The sequence below is a fragment of the Chiloscyllium plagiosum genome, unplaced genomic scaffold (genome assembly GCF_037043375.1).
Source record: "Chiloscyllium plagiosum isolate Xiang-an unplaced genomic scaffold, Cpla_swu_hap1 HiC_scaffold_38, whole genome shotgun sequence".
Classification (NCBI taxonomy): domain Eukaryota; kingdom Metazoa; phylum Chordata; class Chondrichthyes; order Orectolobiformes; family Hemiscylliidae; genus Chiloscyllium; species Chiloscyllium plagiosum.
Genome location: NW_028270176.1, coordinates 19,809,061 through 19,827,815, shown reverse-complemented (window position 1 = coordinate 19,827,815; position 18,755 = coordinate 19,809,061). Strand labels below are relative to the sequence as shown.

Here is an 18,755-nt window from a genome sequence, read left to right as displayed (position 1 = left end):
TGATCCTGCTCTCCCTGAGTGATCCTGCTGTCTCTGAGTGATTCTGCTGTCACTGAGTGATCCTGCTGTCAGAGAGTGATCCTGCTGTCAGAGAGTGATCCTGCTGTCTCGAAGTGATCCTGCTGTCAGAGAGTGATCCTGCTGTCCCTGAGTGATCCTGCTATCTCTGAGTGATCCTGCTGTCAGTGAGTGATCCTGCTGTCAGAGAGTGATCCTGCTGTCCCTGAGTGATCCTGCTGTCCCTGAGTGATCCTGCTGTCCCTGAGTGATCCTGCTGTCTCTGAGTGATCCTGCTGTCCCTGAGTGATCCTGCTGTCTCTGAGTGATCCTGCTGTCTCTGAGTGATCCTGCTGTCAGAGAGTGATCCTGCTGTCCCTGAGTGATCCTGCTGTCAGAGAGTGATCCTGCTGTCCCTGAGTGATCCTGCTGTCCCTGAGTGATCCTGCTGTCAGAGAGTGATCCTGCTGTCTCTGAGTGATCTTGCTGTCTCTGAGTGATCCTGCTGTCCCTGAGTGATCCTGCTGTCAGTGAGTGATCCTGCTGTCCCTGAGTGATCCTGCTGTCCCTGAGTGATCCTGCTGTCCCAGAGTGATCCTGCTGTCAGTGAGTGATCCTGCTGTCCCTGAATGATCCTGCTGTCAGAGAGTAATCCTGCTGTCTCTGAGTGATCCTGCTGTCCCTGAGTGATCCTGCTGTCCCTGAGTGATCCTGCTGTCAGAGAGTGATCCTGCTGTCAGTGAGTGATCCTGCTGTCCCTGAGTGATCCTGCTGTCCCAGAGTGATCCTGCTGTCCCAGAGTGATCCTGCTGTCAGAGAGTGATCCTGTTGTCAGAGAGTGATCCTGCTGTCTCTGAGTGATCCTGCTGTCTCTGAGTGATCCTGCTGTCAGAGAGTGATCCTGCTGTCTCTGAGTGATCCTGCTGTCAGAGAGTGATCCTGCTGTCTCTGAGTGATCCTGCTGTCTCTGAGTGATCCTGCTGTCCCTGAGTGATCCTGCTCTCCCTGTGTGATCCTGCTGTCTCTGAGTGATTCTGCTGTCAGTGAGTGATCCTGCTGTCAGAGAGTGATCCTGCTGTCAGAGAGTGATCCTGCTGTCTCGAAGTGATCCTGCTGTCAGAGAGTGATCCTGCTGTCCCTGAGTGATCCTGCTATCTCTGTGTGATCCTGCTGTCAGTGAGTGATCCTGCTGTCAGAGAGTGATCCTGCTGTCCCTGAGTGATCCTGCTGTCCCTGAGTGATCCTGCTGTCTCTGAGTGATCCTGCTGTCCCTGAGTGATCCTGCTGTCTCTGAGTGATCCTGCTGTCTCTGAGTGATCCTGCTGTCAGAGAGTGATCCTGCTGTCCCTGAGTGATCCTGCTGTCAGAGAGTGATCCTGTTGTCCCTGAGTGATCCTGCTGTCCCTGAGTGATCCTGCTGTCAGAGAGTGATCCTGCTGTCTCTGAGTGATCCTGCTGTCTCTGAGTGATCCTGCTGTCTCTGAGTGATCCTGCTGTCCCTGAGTGATCCTGCTGTCAGTGAGTGATCCTGCTGTCCCTGAGTGATCCTGCTGTCCCTGAGTGATCCTGCTGTCCCAGAGTGATCCTGCTGTCAGTGAGTGATCCTGCTGTCCCTGAATGATCCTGCTGTCAGAGAGTGAGCCTGCTGTCCCTGAGTGATCCTGCTGTCAGAGAGTGATCCTGCTGTCAGAGAGTGATCCTGCTGTCAGGGAGTGTTCCTGCTGTCAGATAGTGATCCTGCTGTCCCAGAGTGATCCTGCTGTCTCTGAGTGATCCTGCTGTCTCTGAGTGATCCTGCTGTCCCTGAGTGATCCTGCTGTCAGAGAGTGATCCTGCTGTCTCTGAGTGATCCGGCTGTCAGAGAGTGATCCTGCTGTCCCTGAGTGATCCTGCTGTCCCTGAGTGATCCTGCTGTCCCTGAGTGATCCTGCTGTCAGAGAGTGATCCTGCTGTCCCAGAGTGATCCTGCTGTCCCTGAGTGATCCTGCTGTCTCTGAGTGATCCTGCTGTCTCTGAGTGATCCTGCTGTCAGTGAGTGATCCTGCTGTCTCTGAGTGATCCTGCTGTCCCTGAGTGATCCTGCTGTCAGAGAGTGATCCTGCTGTCCCTGAGTGATCCTGCTGTCTCTGAGTGATCCTGCTGTCCCTGAGTGATCCTGCTGTCCCTGAGTGATCCTGCTGTCAGAGAGTGATCCTGCTGTCAGTGAGTGATCCTGCTGTCCCTGAGTGATCCTGCTGTCAGAGAGTGATCCTGCTGTCCCTGAGTGATCCTGCTGTCAGAGAGTGATCCTGCTGTCCCAGAGTGATCCTGCTGTCCCTGAGTCATCCTGCTGTCTCTGAGTGATCCTGCTGTCTCTGAGTGATCCTGCTGTCAGAGAGTGAGCCTGCTGTCCCTGAGTGATCCTGCTGTCAGAGAGTGATCCTGCTGTCAGAGAGTGATCCTGCTGTCTCTGAGTGATCCTGCTGTCTCTGAGTGATCCCGCTGTCCCTGAGTGATCCTGCTGTCTCTGAGTGATCCTGCTGTTAGAGAGTGATCCTGCTGTCTCTGAGTGATCCTGCTGTCTCTGAGTGATCCTGCTGTCCCTGAGTGATCCTGCTGTCAGTGAGTGATCCTGCTGTCCCTGAGTGATCCTGCTGTCCCTGAGTGATCCTGCTGTCAGAGAGTGATCCTGCTGTCAGAGAGTGATCCTGCTGTCAGTGAGTGATCCTGCTGTCAGAGTGATCCTGCTGTCCCAGAGTGATCCTGCTGTCTCTGAGTGATCCTACTGTCTCTGAGTGATCCTGCTGTCCCTGAGTGATCCTGCTGTCAGAGAGTGATCCTGCTGTCAGAGAGTGATCCTGCTGTCAGGGAGTGATCCTGCTGTCTCTGAGTGATCCTGCTGTCAGTGAGTGATCCTGCTGTCTCTGAGTGATCCTGCTGTCCCTGAGTGATCCTGCTGTCCCAGAGTGATCCTGCTGTCTCTGAGTGATCCTGCTGTCCCTGAGTGATCCTGCTGTCAGAGAGTGATCCTGCTGTCCCTGAGTGAACCAGCTGTCAGAGAGTAATCCTGCTGTCCCTGAGTGATCCTGCTGTCCCTGAGTGATCCTGCTGTCAGAGAATGATCCTGTCGTCAGAGAGTGATCCTGCTGTCCCTGAGTGATCCTGCTGTCAGAGAGTGATCCTGCTGTCCCTGAGTGATCCTGCTGTCAGAGAGTGATCCTGCTGTCAGAGAGTGATCCTGCTGTCAGAGAGTGATCCTGCTGTCCGAGAGTGATCCTGCTGTCCCTGAGTGATCCTGCTGTCCCTGAGTGATCCTGCTGTCCCTGAGTGATCCTGCTGTCAGAGAGTGATCCTGCTGTCCCAGAGTGATCCTGCTGTCCCTGAGTGATCCTGCTGTCTCTGAGTGATCCTGCTGTCTCTGAGTGATCCTGCTGTCAGTGAGTGATCCTGCTGTCTCTGAGTGATCCTGCTGTCCCTGAGTGATCCTGCTGTCTCTGAGTGATCCTGCTGTCCCTGAGTGATCCTGCTGTCAGAGAGTGATCCTGCTGTCAGTGACTGATCCTGCTGTCCCTGAGTGATCCTGCTGTCAGAGAGTGATCCTGCTGTCAGTGAGTGATCCTGCTGTCCCTGAGTGATCCTGCTGTCAGAGAGTGATCCTGCTGTCAGTGAGTGATCCTGCTGTCAGAGAGTGATCCTGCTGTCAGAGAGGGATCCTGCTGTCCCTTAGTGATCCTGCTGTCCCTTAGTGATCCTGCTGTCAGAGAGTGATCCTGCTGTCCCAGAGTGATCCTGCTGTCCCTGAGTCATCCTGCTGTCTCTGAGTGATCCTGCTGTCTCTGAGTGATCCTGCTGTCAGAGAGTGAGCCTGCTGTCCCTGAGTGATCCTGCTGTCAGAGAGTGATCCTGCTGTCAGAGAGTGATCCTGCTGTCTCTGAGTGATCCTGCTGTCTCTGAGTGATCCCGCTGTCCCTGAGTGATCCTGCTGTCTCTGAGTGATCCTGCTGTTAGAGAGTGATCCTGCTGTCTCTGAGTGATCCTGCTGTCTCTGAGTGATCCTGCTGTCAGAGAGTGATCCTGCTGTCAGTGAGTGATCCTGCTTTCCCTGAGTGATCCTGCTGTCCCTGAGTGATCCTGCTGTCAGAGAGTGATCCTGCTGTCAGAGAGTGATCCTGCTGTCAGTGAGTGATCCTGCTGTCAGAGTGATCCTGCTGTCCCAGAGTGATCCTGCTGTCTCTGAGTGATCCTACTGTCTCTGAGTGATCCTGCTGTCCCTGAGTGATCCTGCTGTCAGAGAGTGATCCTGCTGTCAGAGAGTGATCCTGCTGTCAGGGAGCGATCCTGCTGTCTCTGAGTGATCCTGCTGTCAGTGAGTGATCCTGCTGTCTCTGAGTGATCCTGCTGTCCCTGAGTGATCCTGCTGTCCCAGAGTGATCCTGCTGTCTCTGAGTGATCCTGCTGTCCCTGAGTGATCCTGCTGTCAGAGAGTGATCCTGCTGTCCCTGAGTGAACCAGCTGTCAGAAAGTAATCCTGCTGTCCCTGAGTGATCCTGCTGTCCCTGAGTGATCCTGCTGTCAGAGAATGATCCTGTCGTCAGAGAGTGATCCTGCTGTCCCTGAGTGATCCTGCTGTCAGAGAGTGATCCTGCTGTCCCTGAGTGATCCTGCTGTCAGAGAGTGATCCTGCTGTCAGAGAGTGATCCTGCTGTCAGAGAGTGATCCTGCTGTCCGAGAGTGATCCTGCTGTCTCTGAGTGATCCTCGTGTCTCTGAGTCATCCTGTTGTCTCTGAGTGATCCTGCTGTCCCTGAGTGATCCTGCTGTCCCTGAGTGATCCTGCTGTCTCTGAGTGATCCTGCTGTCTCTGAGTGATCCTGCTGTCCTTGAGTGATCCTGCTGTCCCTGAGTGATCCTGCTGTCAGAGAGTGATGCTGCTGTCCCTGAGTGATCCTGCTGTCCCTGAGTGATCCTGCTGTCAGACAGTGATCCTGCTGTCTCTGAGTGATCCTGCTGTCAGAGAGTGATCCTGCTGTCCCTGAGTGATCCTGCTGTCAGAGAGTGATCCTGCTGTCCTTGAGTGATCCTGCTGTCCCTGAGTGATCCTGCTGTCAGAGAGTGATCCTGCTGTCCCTGAGTGATCCTGCTGTCAGAGAGTGATCCTGCTGTCTCTGAGTGATCCTGCTGTCCCTGAGTGACCCTGCTGTCAGAGAGTGATCCTGCTGTCTCTGAGTGATCCTGCTGTCAGTGAGTGACCCTGCTGTCCCTGAGTGAATCTGCTGTCCCTGAGTGATCCTGCTGTCAGAGAGTGATCCTACTGTCCCTGAGTGATCCTGCTGTCAGAGAGTGATCCTGCTGTCCCTGAGTGATCCTGCTATCCCTGAGTGATCCTGCTGTCAGAGAGTGATCCTGCTGTCTCTGAGTGATCCTGCTGTCAGAGAGTGATCCTACTGTCCCTGAGTGATCCTGCTGTCAGAGAGTGATCCTGCTGTCCCTGAGTGATCCTGCTGTCCCTGAGTGATCCTGCTGTCTCTGAGTGATCCTGCTGTCAGAGAGTAATCCTGCTGTCTCTGAGTGATCCTGCTGTCCCTGAGTGATCCTGCTGTCCCTGAGTGATCCTGCTGTCAGAGAGTGATCCTGCTGTCAGTGAGTGATCCTGCTGTCCCTGAGTGATCCTGCTGTCCCAGAGTGATCCTGCTGTCAGAGAGTGATCCTGTTGTCAGAGAGTAATCCTGCTGTCTCTGAGTGATCCTGCTGTCTCTAAGTGATCCTGCTGTCAGAGAGTGATCCTGCTGTCCCTGAGTGATCCTGCTATCCCTGAGTGATCCTGCTGTCTCTGAGTGATCCTGCTGTCTCTGAGTGATTCTGCTGTCCCTGAGTGATCCTGCTGTCTCTGAGTGATCCTGCTGTCCCTGAGTGATCCTGCTGTCCCTGAGTAATCCTGCTGTCTCTGAATGATCCTGCTGTCCGTGAGTGATCCTGCTTTCAGAGAGTGATCCTGCTGTCCCTGAGTGATCCTGCTGTCCCTGAGTGATCCTGCTGTCTCTGAGTGATCCTGCTGTCAGAGAGTGATCTTGCTGTCTCTCAGTGATCCTGCTGACAGAGAGTGATCCTGCTGTCAGTGAGTGATCCTGCTGTCAGTGAGTGATCCTGCTGTCAGAGAGTGATCCTGCTGTCTCTCAGTGGTCCTGCTGTCCCTGAGTGATCCTGCTGTCTCTGAGTGATCCTGCTGTCCCTGAATGATCCTGCTGTCCTTGAGTGATCCTGCTGTCCCTGAGTGATCCTGCTGTCTCTGAGTGATCCTGCTGTCCCTGAGTGATCCTGCTGTCCCTGAGTGATCCTGCTGTCAGAGAGTGATCCTGCTGTCTCTGAGTGATCCTGCTGTGAGAGAGTGATCCTGCTGTCTCTGAGTGATCCTGCTGTCTCTGAGTGATCCTGCTGTCCCTGAGTGATCCTGCTCTCCCTGAGTGATCCTGCTGTCTCTGAGTGATTCTGCTGTCACTGAGTGATCCTGCTGTCAGAGAGTGATCCTGCTGTCAGAGAGTGATCCTGCTGTCTCGAAGTGATCCTGCTGTCAGAGAGTGATCCTGCTGTCCCTGAGTGATCCTGCTATCTCTGAGTGATCCTGCTGTCAGTGAGTGATCCTGCTGTCAGAGAGTGATCCTGCTGTCCCTGAGTGATCCTGCTGTCCCTGAGTGATCCTGCTGTCCCTGAGTGATCCTGCTGTCTCTGAGTGATCCTGCTGTCCCTGAGTGATCCTGCTGTCTCTGAGTGATCCTGCTGTCTCTGAGTGATCCTGCTGTCAGAGAGTGATCCTGCTGTCCCTGAGTGATCCTGCTGTCAGAGAGTGATCCTGCTGTCCCTGAGTGATCCTGCTGTCCCTGAGTGATCCTGCTGTCAGAGAGTGATCCTGCTGTCTCTGAGTGATCTTGCTGTCTCTGAGTGATCCTGCTGTCCCTGAGTGATCCTGCTGTCAGTGAGTGATCCTGCTGTCCCTGAGTGATCCTGCTGTCCCTGAGTGATCCTGCTGTCCCAGAGTGATCCTGCTGTCAGTGAGTGATCCTGCTGTCCCTGAATGATCCTGCTGTCAGAGAGTAATCCTGCTGTCTCTGAGTGATCCTGCTGTCCCTGAGTGATCCTGCTGTCCCTGAGTGATCCTGCTGTCAGAGAGTGATCCTGCTGTCAGTGAGTGATCCTGCTGTCCCTGAGTGATCCTGCTGTCCCAGAGTGATCCTGCTGTCCCAGAGTGATCCTGCTGTCAGAGAGTGATCCTGTTGTCAGAGAGTGATCCTGCTGTCTCTGAGTGATCCTGCTGTCTCTGAGTGATCCTGCTGTCAGAGAGTGATCCTGCTGTCTCTGAGTGATCCTGCTGTCAGAGAGTGATCCTGCTGTCTCTGAGTGATCCTGCTGTCTCTGAGTGATCCTGCTGTCCCTGAGTGATCCTGCTCTCCCTGTGTGATCCTGCTGTCTCTGAGTGATTCTGCTGTCAGTGAGTGATCCTGCTGTCAGAGAGTGATCCTGCTGTCAGAGAGTGATCCTGCTGTCTCGAAGTGATCCTGCTGTCAGAGAGTGATCCTGCTGTCCCTGAGTGATCCTGCTATCTCTGTGTGATCCTGCTGTCAGTGAGTGATCCTGCTGTCAGAGAGTGATCCTGCTGTCCCTGAGTGATCCTGCTGTCCCTGAGTGATCCTGCTGTCTCTGAGTGATCCTGCTGTCCCTGAGTGATCCTGCTGTCAGAGAGTGATCCTGCTGTCCCTGAGTGATCCTGCTGTCTCTGAGTGATCCTGCTGTCCCTGAGTGATCCTGCTGTCCCTGAGTGATCCTGCTGTCTCTGAGTGATCCTGCTGTTAGAGAGTGATCCTGCTGTCTCTGAGTGATCCTGCTGTCTCTGAGTGATCCTGCTGTCTCTGAGTGATCCTGCTGTCTCTGAGTGATCCTGCTGTCAGAGAGTGATCCTGCTGTCCCTGAGTGATCCTGCTGTCAGAGAGTGATCCTGTTGTCCCTGAGTGATCCTGCTGTCCCTGAGTGATCCTGCTGTCAGAGAGTGATCCTGCTGTCTCTGAGTGATCCTGCTGTCTCTGAGTGATCCTGCTGTCTCTGAGTGATCCTGCTGTCCCTGAGTGATCCTGCTGTCAGTGAGTGATCCTGCTGTCCCTGAGTGATCCTGCTGTCCCTGAGTGATCCTGCTGTCCCAGAGTGATCCTGCTGTCAGTGAGTGATCCTGCTGTCCCTGAATGATCCTGCTGTCAGAGAGTGAGCCTGCTGTCCCTGAGTGATCCTGCTGTCAGAGAGTGATCCTGCTGTCAGAGAGTGATCCTGCTGTCAGGGAGTGTTCCTGCTGTCAGATAGTGATCCTGCTGTCCCAGAGTGATCCTGCTGTCTCTGAGTGATCCTGCTGTCTCTGAGTGATCCTGCTGTCCCTGAGTGATCCTGCTGTCAGAGAGTGATCCTGCTGTCTCTGAGTGATCCGGCTGTCAGAGAGTGATCCTGCTGTCCCTGAGTGATCCTGCTGTCCCTGAGTGATCCTGCTGTCCCTGAGTGATCCTGCTGTCAGAGAGTGATCCTGCTGTCCCAGAGTGATCCTGCTGTCCCTGAGTGATCCTGCTGTCTCTGAGTGATCCTGCTGTCTCTGAGTGATCCTGCTGTCATTGAGTGATCCTGCTGTCTCTGAGTGATCCTGCTGTCCCTGAGTGATCCTGCTGTCAGAGAGTGATCCTGCTGTCCCTGAGTGATCCTGCTGTCTCTGAGTGATCCTGCTGTCCCTGAGTGATCCTGCTGTCCCTGAGTGATCCTGCTGTCAGAGAGTGATCCTGCTGTCAGTGAGTGATCCTGCTGTCCCTGAGTGATCCTGCTGTCAGAGAGTGATCCTGCTGTCCCTGAGTGATCCTGCTGTCAGAGAGTGATCCTGCTGTCAGAGAGGGATCCTGCTGTCCCTTAGTGATCCTGCTGTCCCTGAGTGATCCTGCTGTCAGAGAGTGATCCTGCTGTCCCAGAGTGATCCTGCTGTCCCTGAGTCATCCTGCTGTCTCTGAGTGATCCTGCTGTCTCTGAGTGATCCTGCTGTCAGAGAGTGAGCCTGCTGTCCCTGAGTGATCCTGCTGTCAGAGAGTGATCCTGCTGTCAGAGAGTGATCCTGCTGTCAGAGAGTGATCCTGCTGTCTCTGAGTGATCCTGCTGTCTCTGAGTGATCCTGCTGTCTCTGAGTGATCCCGCTGTCCCTGAGTGATCCTGCTGTCTCTGAGTGATCCTGCTGTTAGAGAGTGATCCTGCTGTCTCTGAGTGATCCTGCTGTCTCTGAGTGATCCTGCTGTCCCTGAGTGATCCTGCTGTCAGTGAGTGATCCTGCTGTCGCTGAGTGATCCTGCTGTCCCTGAGTGATCCTGCTGTCAGAGAGTGATCCTGCTGTCAGAGAGTGATCCTGCTGTCAGTGAGTGATCCTGCTGTCAGAGTGATCCTGCTGTCCCAGAGTGATCCTGCTGTCTCTGAGTGATCCTACTGTCTCTGAGTGATCCTGCTGTCCCTGAGTGATCCTGCTGTCAGAGAGTGATCCTGCTGTCAGAGAGTGATCCTGCTGTCAGGGAGTGATCCTGCTGTCTCTGAGTGATCCTGCTGTCAGTGAGTGATCCTGCTGTCTCTGAGTGATCCTGCTGTCCCTGAGTGATCCTGCTGTCCCAGAGTGATCCTGCTGTCTCTGAGTGATCCTGCTGTCCCTGAGTGATCCTGCTGTCAGAGAGTGATCCTGCTGTCCCTGAGTGAACCAGCTGTCAGAGAGTAATCCTGCTGTCCCTGAGTGATCCTGCTGTCCCTGAGTGATCCTGCTGTCAGAGAATGATCCTGTCGTCAGAGAGTGATCCTGCTGTCCCTGAGTGATCCTGCTGTCAGAGAGTGATCCTGCTGTCCCTGAGTGATCCTGCTGTCAGAGAGTGATCCTGCTGTCAGTGAGTGATCCTGCTGTCAGAGAGTGATCCTGCTGTCCGAGAGTGATCCTGCTGTCTCTGAGTGATCCTCGTGTCTCTGAGTCATCCTGTTGTCTCTGAGTGATCCTGCTGTCCCTGAGTGATCCTGCTGTCTCTGAGTGATCCTGCTGTCTCTGAGTGATCCTGCTGTCCTTGAGTGATCCTGCTGTCCCTGAGTGATCCTGCTGTCCCTGAGTGATCCTGCTGTCTCTGAGTGATCCTGCTGTCCCTGAGTGATCCTGCTGTCAGACAGTGATCCTGCTGTCTCTGAGTGATCCTGCTGTCCCTGAGTGACCCTGCTGTCAGAGAGTGATCCTGCTGTCTCTGAGTGATCCTGCTGTCAGTGAGTGACCCTGCTGTCCCTGAGTGATCCTGCTGTCCCTGAGTGATCCTGCTGTCAGAGAGTGATCCTGCTGTCTCTGAGTGATCCTGCTGTCTCTGAGTGATCCTGCTGTCAGAGAGTGATCCTACTGTCCCTGAGTGATCCTGCTGTCAGAGAGTGATCCTGCTGTCCCTGAGTGATCCTGCTGTCCCTGAGTGATCCTGCTGTCTCTGAGTGATCCTGCTGTCAGAGAGTGAGCCTGCTGTCCCTGAGTGATCCTGCTGTCAGAGAGTGATCCTGCTGTCAGAGAGTGATCCTGCTGTCAGAGAGTGATCCTGCTGTCTCTGAGTGATCCTGCTGTCTCTGAGTGATCCCGCTGTCCCTGAGTGATCCTGCTGTCTCTGAGTGATCCTGCTGTTAGAGAGTGATCCTGCTGTCTCTGAGTGATCCTGCTGTCTCTGAGTGATCCTGCTGTCCCTGAGTGATCCTGCTGTCAGTGAGTGATCCTGCTGTCCCTGAGTGATCCTGCTGTCCCTGAGTGATCCTGCTGTCAGAGAGTGATCCTGCTGTCAGAGAGTGATCCTGCTGTCAGTGAGTGATCCTGCTGTCAGAGTGATCCTGCTGTCCCAGAGTGATCCTGCTGTCTCTGAGTGATCCTACTGTCTCTGAGTGATCCTGCTGTCCCTGAGTGATCCTGCTGTCAGAGAGTGATCCTGCTGTCAGAGAGTGATCCTGCTGTCAGGGAGTGATCCTGCTGTCTCTGAGTGATCCTGCTGTCAGTGAGTGATCCTGCTGTCTCTGAGTGATCCTGCTGTCCCTGAGTGATCCTGCTGTCCCAGAGTGATCCTGCTGTCTCTGAGTGATCCTGCTGTCCCTGAGTGATCCTGCTGTCAGAGAGTGATCCTGCTGTCCCTGAGTGAACCAGCTGTCAGAGAGTAATCCTGCTGTCCCTGAGTGATCCTGCTGTCCCTGAGTGATCCTGCTGTCAGAGAATGATCCTGTCGTCAGAGAGTGATCCTGCTGTCCCTGAGTGATCCTGCTGTCAGAGAGTGATCCTGCTGTCCCTGAGTGATCCTGCTGTCAGAGAGTGATCCTGCTGTCAGAGAGTGATCCTGCTGTCCGAGAGTGATCCTGCTGTCTCTGAGTGATCCTCGTGTCTCTGAGTCATCCTGTTGTCTCTGAGTGATCCTGCTGTCCCTGAGTGATCCTGCTGTCTCTGAGTGATCCTGCTGTCTCTGAGTGATCCTGCTGTCCTTGAGTGATCCTGCTGTCCCTGAGTGATCCTGCTGTCCCTGAGTGATCCTGCTGTCTCTGAGTGATCCTGCTGTCCCTGAGTGATCCTGCTGTCAGAGAGTGATCCTGCTGTCTCTGAGTGATCCTGCTGTCAGTGAGTGACCCTGCTGTCCCTGAGTGATCCTGCTGTCCCTGAGTGATCCTGCTGTCAGAGAGTGATCCTGCTGTCTCTGAGTGATCCTGCTGTCCCTGAGTGATCCTGCTGTCAGAGAGTGATCCTGCTGTCTCTGAGTGATCCTGCTGTCAGTGAGTGACCCTGCTGTCCCTGAGTGATCCTGCTGTCCCTGAGTGATCCTGCTGTCAGAGAGTGATCCTGCTGTCTCTGAGTGATCCTGCTGTCTCTGAGTGATCCTGCTGTCAGAGAGTGATCCTACTGTCCCTGAGTGATCCTGCTGTCAGAGAGTGATCCTGCTGTCCCTGAGTGATCCTGCTGTCCCTGAGTGATCCTGCTGTCTCTGAGTGATCCTGCTGTCAGAGAGTAATCCTGCTGTCTCTGTGTGATCCTGCTGTCTCTGAGTGATCCTGCTGTCCCTGAGTGATCCTGCTGTCAGAGAGTGATCCTGCTGTCAGAGAGTGATCCTGCTGTCCCTGAGTGATCCTGCTGTCCCTGAGTGATCCTGCTGTCCCAGAGTGATCCTGCTGTCAGAGAGTGATCCTGTTGTCAGAGAGTGATCCTGCTGTCTCTGAGTGATCCTGCTGTCTCTGAGTGATCCTGCTGTCAGAGAGTGATCCTGCTGTCCCTGAGTGATCCTGCTGTCCCTGAGTGATCCTGCTGTCTCTGAGTGATCCTGCTGTCAGAGAGTGATCCTGCTGTCCCTGAGTGATCCTGCTGTCAGAGAGTGATCCTGCTGTCCCTGAGTGATCCTGCTGTTCTTGAGTAATCCTGCTGTCTCTGAATGATCCTGCTGTCCGTGAGTGATCCTGCTTTCAGAGAGTGATCCTGCTGTCCCTGAGTGATCCTGCTGTCCCTGAGTGATCCTGCTGTCTCTGAGTGATCCTGCTGTCAGAGAGTGATCTTGCTGTCTCTCAGTGATCCTGCTGACAGAGAGTGATCCTGCTGTCAGTGAGTGATCCTGCTGTCAGTGAGTGATCCTGCTGTCAGAGAGTGATCCTGCTGTCTCTCAGTGGTCCTGCTGTCCCTGAGTGATCCTGCTGTCTCTGAGTGATCCTGCTGTCCCTGAATGATCCTGCTGTCCTTGAGTGATCCTGCTGTCCCTGAGTGATCCTGCTGTCTCTGAGTGATCCTGCTGTCCCTGAGTGATCCTGCTGTCCCTGAGTGATCCTGCTGTCAGAGAGTGATCCTGCTGTCTCTGAGTGATCCTGCTGTCAGAGAGTGATCCTGCTGTCTCTGAGTGATCCTGCTGTCTCTGAGTGATCCTGCTGTCCCTGAGTGATCCTGCTCTCCCTGAGTGATCCTGCTGTCTCTGAGTGATTCTGCTGTCAGTGAGTGATCCTGCTGTCAGAGAGTGATCCTGCTGTCAGAGAGTGATCCTGCTGTCTCGAAGTGATCCTGCTGTCAGAGAGTGATCCTGCTGTCCCTGAGTGATCCTGCTATCTCTGAGTGATCCTGCTGTCAGTGAGTGATCCTGCTGTCAGAGAGTGATCCTGCTGTCCCTGAGTGATCCTGCTGTCCCTGAGTGATCCTGCTGTCCCTGAGTGATCCTGCTGTCTCTGAGTGATCCTGCTGTCCCTGAGTGATCCTGCTGTCTCTGAGTGATCCTGCTGTCAGAGAGTGATCCTGCTGTCCCTGAGTGATCCTGCTGTCAGAGAGTGATCCTGCTGTCCCTGAGTGATCCTGCTGTCCCTGAGTGATCCTGCTGTCAGTGAGTGATCCTGCTGTCTCTGAGTGATCCTGCTGTCTCTGAGTGATCCTGCTGTCCCTGAGTGATCCTGCTGTCAGTGAGTGATCCTGCTGTCCCTGAGTGATCCTGCTGTCCCTGAGTGATCCTGCTGTCCCAGAGTGATCCTGCTGTCAGTGAGTGATCCTGCTGTCCCTGAATGATCCTGCTGTCAGAGAGTAATCCTGCTGTCTCTGAGTGATCCTGCTGTCCCTGAGTGATCCTGCTGTCCCTGAGTGATCCTGCTGTCAGAGAGTGATCCTGCTGTCAGTGAGTGATCCTGCTGTCCCTGAGTGATCCTGCTGTCCCAGAGTGATCCTGCTGTCCCAGAGTGATCCTGCTGTCAGAGAGTGATCCTGTTGTCAGAGAGTGATCCTGCTGTCTCTGAGTGATCCTGCTGTCTCTGAGTGATCCTGCTGTCAGAGAGTGATCCTGCTGTCCCTGAGTGATCCTGCTGTCCCTGAGTGATCCTGCTGTCTCTGAGTGATCCTGCTGTCTCTGAATGATTCTGCTGTCCCTGAGTGATCCTGCTGTCAGAGAGTGATCCTGCTGTCCCTGAGTGATCCTGCTGTCCCTGAGTAATCCTGCTGTCTCTGAATGATCCTGCTGTCCGTGAGTGATCCTGCTTTCAGAGAGTGATCCTGCTGTCCCTGAGTGATCCTGCTGTCCCTGAGTGATCCTGCTGTCTCTGAGTGATCCTGCTGTCAGAGAGTGATCTTGCTGTCTCTCAGTGATCCTGCTGACAGAGAGTGATCCTGATGTCAGTGAGTGATCCTGCTGGCAGTGAGTGATCGTGCTGTCAGAGAGTGTTCCTGCTGTCTCTCAGTGGTCCTGCTGTCCCTGAGTGATCCTGCTGTCTCTGAGTGATCCTGCTGTCCCTGAATGGTCCTGCTGTCCTTGAGTGATCCTGCTGTCCCTGAGTGATCCTGCTGTCTCTGAGTGATCCTGCTGTCCCTGAGTGATCCTGCTGTCCCTGAGTGATCCTGCTGTCAGAGAGTGATCCTGCTGTCTCTGAGTGATCCTGCTGTCAGAGAGTGATCCTGCTGTCTCTGAGTGATCCTGCTGTCTCTGAGTGATCCTGCTGTCCCTGAGTGATCCTGCTCTCCCTGAGTGATCCTGCTGTCTCTGAGTGATTCTGCTGTCAGTGAGTGATCCTGCTGTCAGAGAGTGATCCTGCTGTCAGAGAGTGATCCTGCTGTCTCGAAGTGATCCTGCTGTCAGAGAGTGATCCTGCTGTCCCTGAGTGATCCTGCTATCTCTGAGTGATCCTGCTGTCAGTGAGTGATCCTGCTGTCAGAGAGTGATCCTGCTGTCCCAGAGTGATCCTGCTGTCTCTGAGTGATCCTGCTGTCTCTGAGTGATCCTGCTGTCCCTGTGTGATCCTGCTGTCTCTGAGTGATCCTGCTGTCAGGGAGTGATCCTGCTGTCCCTGAGTGATCCTGCTGTCAGAGAGTGATCCTGCTGTCCCTGAGTGATCCTGCTGTCCCTGAGTGATCCTGCTGTCAGAGAGTGATCCTGCTGTCCCTGAGTGATCCTGCTGTCTCTGAGTGATCCTGCTGTTAGAGAGTGATCCTGCTGTCTCTGAGTGATCCTGCTGTCTCTGAGTGATCCTGCTGTCCCTGAGTGATCCTGCTGTCAGTGAGTGATCCTGCTGTCCCTGAGTGATCCTGCTGTCCCTGAGTGATCCTGCTGTCCCAGAGTGATCCTGCTGTCAGTGAGTGATCCTGCTGTCCCTGAATGATCCTGCTGTCAGAGAGTGAGCCTGCTGTCCCTGAGTGATCCTGCTGTCAGAGAGTGATCCTGCTGTCAGAGAGTGATCCTGCTGTCAGGGAGTGTTCCTGCTGTCAGATAGTGATCCTGCTGTCCCAGAGTGATCCTGCTGTCTCTGAGTGATCCTGCTGTCTCTGAGTGATCCTGCTGTCAGAGAGTGATCCTGCTGTCAGAGAGTGATCCTGCTGTCTCTGAGTGATCCGGCTGTCAGAGAGTGATCCTGCTGTCCCTGAGTGATCCTGCTGTCCCTGAGTGATCCTGCTGTCCCTGAGTGATCCTGCTGTCAGAGAGTGATCCTGCTGTCCCAGAGTGATCCTGCTGTCCCTGAGTGATCCTGCTGTCAGAGAGTGATCCTGCTGTCTCTGAGTGATCCTGCTGTCAGTGAGTGATCCTGCTGTCTCTGAGTGATCCTGCTGTCCCTGAGTGATCCTGCTGTCTCTGAGTGATCCTGCTGTCCCTGAGTGATCCTGCTGTCTCTGAGTGATCCTGCTGTCCCTGAGTGATCCTGCTGTCAGTGAGTGATCCTGCTGTCCCTGAGTGATCCTGCTGTCCCTGAGTGATCCTGCTGTCCCTGAGTGATCCTGCTGTCTCTGAGTGATCCTGCTGTCCCTGAGTGATCCTGCTGTCCCTGAGTGATCCTGCTGTCAGAGAGTGATCCTGCTGTCTCTGAGTGATCCTGCTGTCAGTGAGTGATCCTGCTGTCTCTGAGTGATCCTGCTGTCCCTGAGTGATCCTGCTGTCTCTGAGTGATCCTGCTGTCCCTGAGTGATCCTGCTGTCTCTGAGTGATCCTGCTGTCCCTGAGTGATCCTGCTGTCAGTGAGTGATCCTGCTGTCCCTGAGTGATCCTGCTGTCCCTGAGTGATCCTGCTGTCCCAGAGTGATCCTGCTGTCAGTGAGTGATCCTGCTGTCCCTGAATGATCCTGCTGTCAGAGAGTGAGCCTGCTGTCCCTGAGTGATCCTGCTGTCAGAGAGTGATCCTGCTGTCAGAGAGTGATCCTGCTGTCAGGGAGTGTTCCTGCTGTCAGATAGTGATCCTGCAGTCCCAGAGTGATCCTGCTGTCTCTGAGTGATCCTGCTGTCTCTGAGTGATCCTGCTGTCAGAGAGTGATCCTGCTGTCAGAGAGTGATCCTGCTGTCTCTGAGTGATCCGGCTGTCAGAGAGTGATCCTGCTGTCCCTGAGTGATCCTGCTGTCCCTGAGTGATCCTGCTGTCAGAGAGTGATCCTGCTGTCCCAGAGTGATCCTGCTGTCCCTGAGTGATCCTGCTGTCAGAGAGTGATCCTGCTGTCTCTGAGTGATCCTGCTGTCAGTGAGTGATCCTGCTGTCTCTGAGTGATCCTGTTGTCCCTGAGTGATCCTGCTGTCCCTGAGTGATCCTGCTGTCAGAGAGTGATCCTGCTGTCAGTGAGTGATCCTGCTGTACCTGAGTGATCCTGCTGTCAGAGAGTGATCCTGCTGTCCCTGAGTGATCCTGCTGTCTCTGAGTGATCCTGCTGTTAGAGAGGGATCCTGCTGTCCCTTAGTGATCCTGCTGTCCCTGAGTGATCCTGCTGTCAGAGAGTGATCCTGCTGTCCCAGAGTGATCCTGCTGTCCCTGAGTCATCCTGCTGTCTCTGAGTGATCCTGCTGTCTCTGAGTGATCCTGCTGTCAGTGAGTGATCCTGCTGTCTCTGAGTGATCCTGCTCTCCCTGAGTGATCCTGCTGTCTCTGAGTGATCCTGCTGTCCCTGAGTGATCCTGCTGTCCCTGAGTGATCCTGCTGTCTCTGAGTGATCCTGCTGTCCCTGAGTGATCCTGCTGTCAGAGAGTGATCCTGCTGTCAGTGACTGATCCTGCTGTCCCTGAGTGATCCTGCTGTCAGAGAGTGACCCTGCTGTCCCTGAGTGATCCTGCTGTCAGAGAGTGATCCTGCTGTCAGTGACTGATCCTGCTGTCCCTGAGTGATCCTGCTGTCAGAGAGTGATCCTGCTGTCTCTGAGTGAACCTGCTGTCAGAGAGTGATCCTGCTGTCAGGGAGTGATCCTGCTGTCCCTGAGTGATCCTGCTGTCAGAGAGTGATCCTGCTGTCAGAGAGTGATCCTGCTTTCTCTAAGTGATCCTGCTTTCTCTAAGTGATCCTGCTGTCAGAGAGTGATCCTGCTGTCCCAGAGTGATCCTGCTGTCCCAGAGTGATCATGCTGTCTCTGAGTGATCCTGCTGTCAGTGAGTAATCCTGCTGTCCCTGTGTGATCCTGCTGTCTCTGAGTGATCCTGCTGTCCCTGAGTGATCCTGCTGTCAGAGAGTGATCCTGCTGTCAGAGAGTGATCCTGCTGTCCCTGAGTGATCCTGCTGTCCCTGAGTGATCCTGCTGTCAGAGAGTGATCCTGCTGTCAGCGAGTGATCCTGCTGTCCCAGAGTGATCCTGCTGTCCCAGAGTGATCCTGCTGTCTCTGAGTGATCCTGCTGTCCCTGTGTGATCCTGCTGTCTCTGAGTGATCCTGCTGTCAGGGAGTGATCCTGCTGTCCCTGAGTGATCCTGCTGTCAGAGAGTGATCCTGCTGTCCCTGAGTGATCCTGCTGTCCCTGAGTGATCCTGCTGTCAGAGAGTGATCCTGCTGTCAGTGAGTGATCCTGCTGTCAGTGAGTGATCCTGCTGTCCCTGAGTGATCCTGCTGTCAGAGAGTGATCCTGCTGTCCCAGAGTGATCCTGCTGTCTCTGAGTGATCCTGCTGTCCCTGTGTGATCCTGCTGTCTCTGAGTGATCCTGCTGTCAGAGAGTGATCCTGATGTCCCTGAGCGATCCTGCTGTCAGTGAGTGATCCTGCTGTCAGTGAGTGATCCTGCTGTCCCTGAGTGATCCTGCTGTCAGAGAGTGATCCTGCTGTCCCAGAGTGATCCTGCTGTCTCTGAGTGATCCTGCTGTCTCTGAGTGATCCTGCTGTCCCTGTGTGATCCTGCTGTCTCTGAGTGATCCTGCTGTCAGGGAGTGATCCTGCTGTCCCTGAGTGATCCTGCTGTCAGAGAGTGATCCTGCTGTCCCTGAGTGATCCTGCTGTCCCTGAGTGATCCTGCTGTCAGAGAGTGATCCTGCTGTCCCTGAGTGATCCTGCTGTCCCTGAGTGATCCTTCTGTCCCTGAGTGATCCTGCTGTCAGAGAGTGATCCTGCTGTCCCTGAGTGATCCTGCTGTCCCTGAGTGATCCTGTTGTCCCTGAGTGATCCTGCTGTCAGAGAGTGATCCTGCTGTCAGAGAGTGATCCTGCTGTCCTTGAGTGATCCTGCTGTCCCTGAGTGATCCTGCTGTCAGAGAGTGATCCAGCTTCAGAGTGCTATTCCGTGTCTGTGTGCTCGATCCCGAGAGTGATCGGGTTGCAGTGCGTGATCTAATGTCAGAGAGTGATATCGTGAGCGCGATCCGATTGGGAAGGTAAACATTTGCTCGGTCAGGGGTTTTGGGGAGAAGGCTGGTGGGGATCTGTCTTATTCTGGATGGCCGTAATGGTATTGATGGGCCGAATGGCCTCCTGCTGCTGTGTACTGGTCCTATCCCAGGCCTTGGTCTCTGCCTGACCTGCGTGATCTCAGTCTTTGCTCTGAACCTTCTAGGTGCGTCTCCACAGTCTGT

The 18,755-nt window shown here is 54.3% G+C and overlaps 1 protein-coding gene across 2 annotated transcripts in view; it reads left to right on the top strand.

Annotated features, from left to right (window-relative positions):
* Positions 1 to 18,755, top strand: part of LOC122545869 (Friend leukemia integration 1 transcription factor-like) — a 121,922-nt gene that overhangs the window by 19,574 nt on the left and 83,593 nt on the right. Inside the window, exon 2 of one of the 2 annotated variants that reach the window (XM_087981012.1) lies at positions 18,737 to 18,755. This exon is cut by the window's right edge and continues 41 nt beyond it. The exons of the other annotated variant lie outside the window; for it this stretch is intronic. The gene's annotated coding sequence lies outside the window, so the exon portion shown is untranslated. The remainder of the gene's footprint in view (positions 1 to 18,736) is intronic. 2 annotated transcript variants of the gene reach the window in all.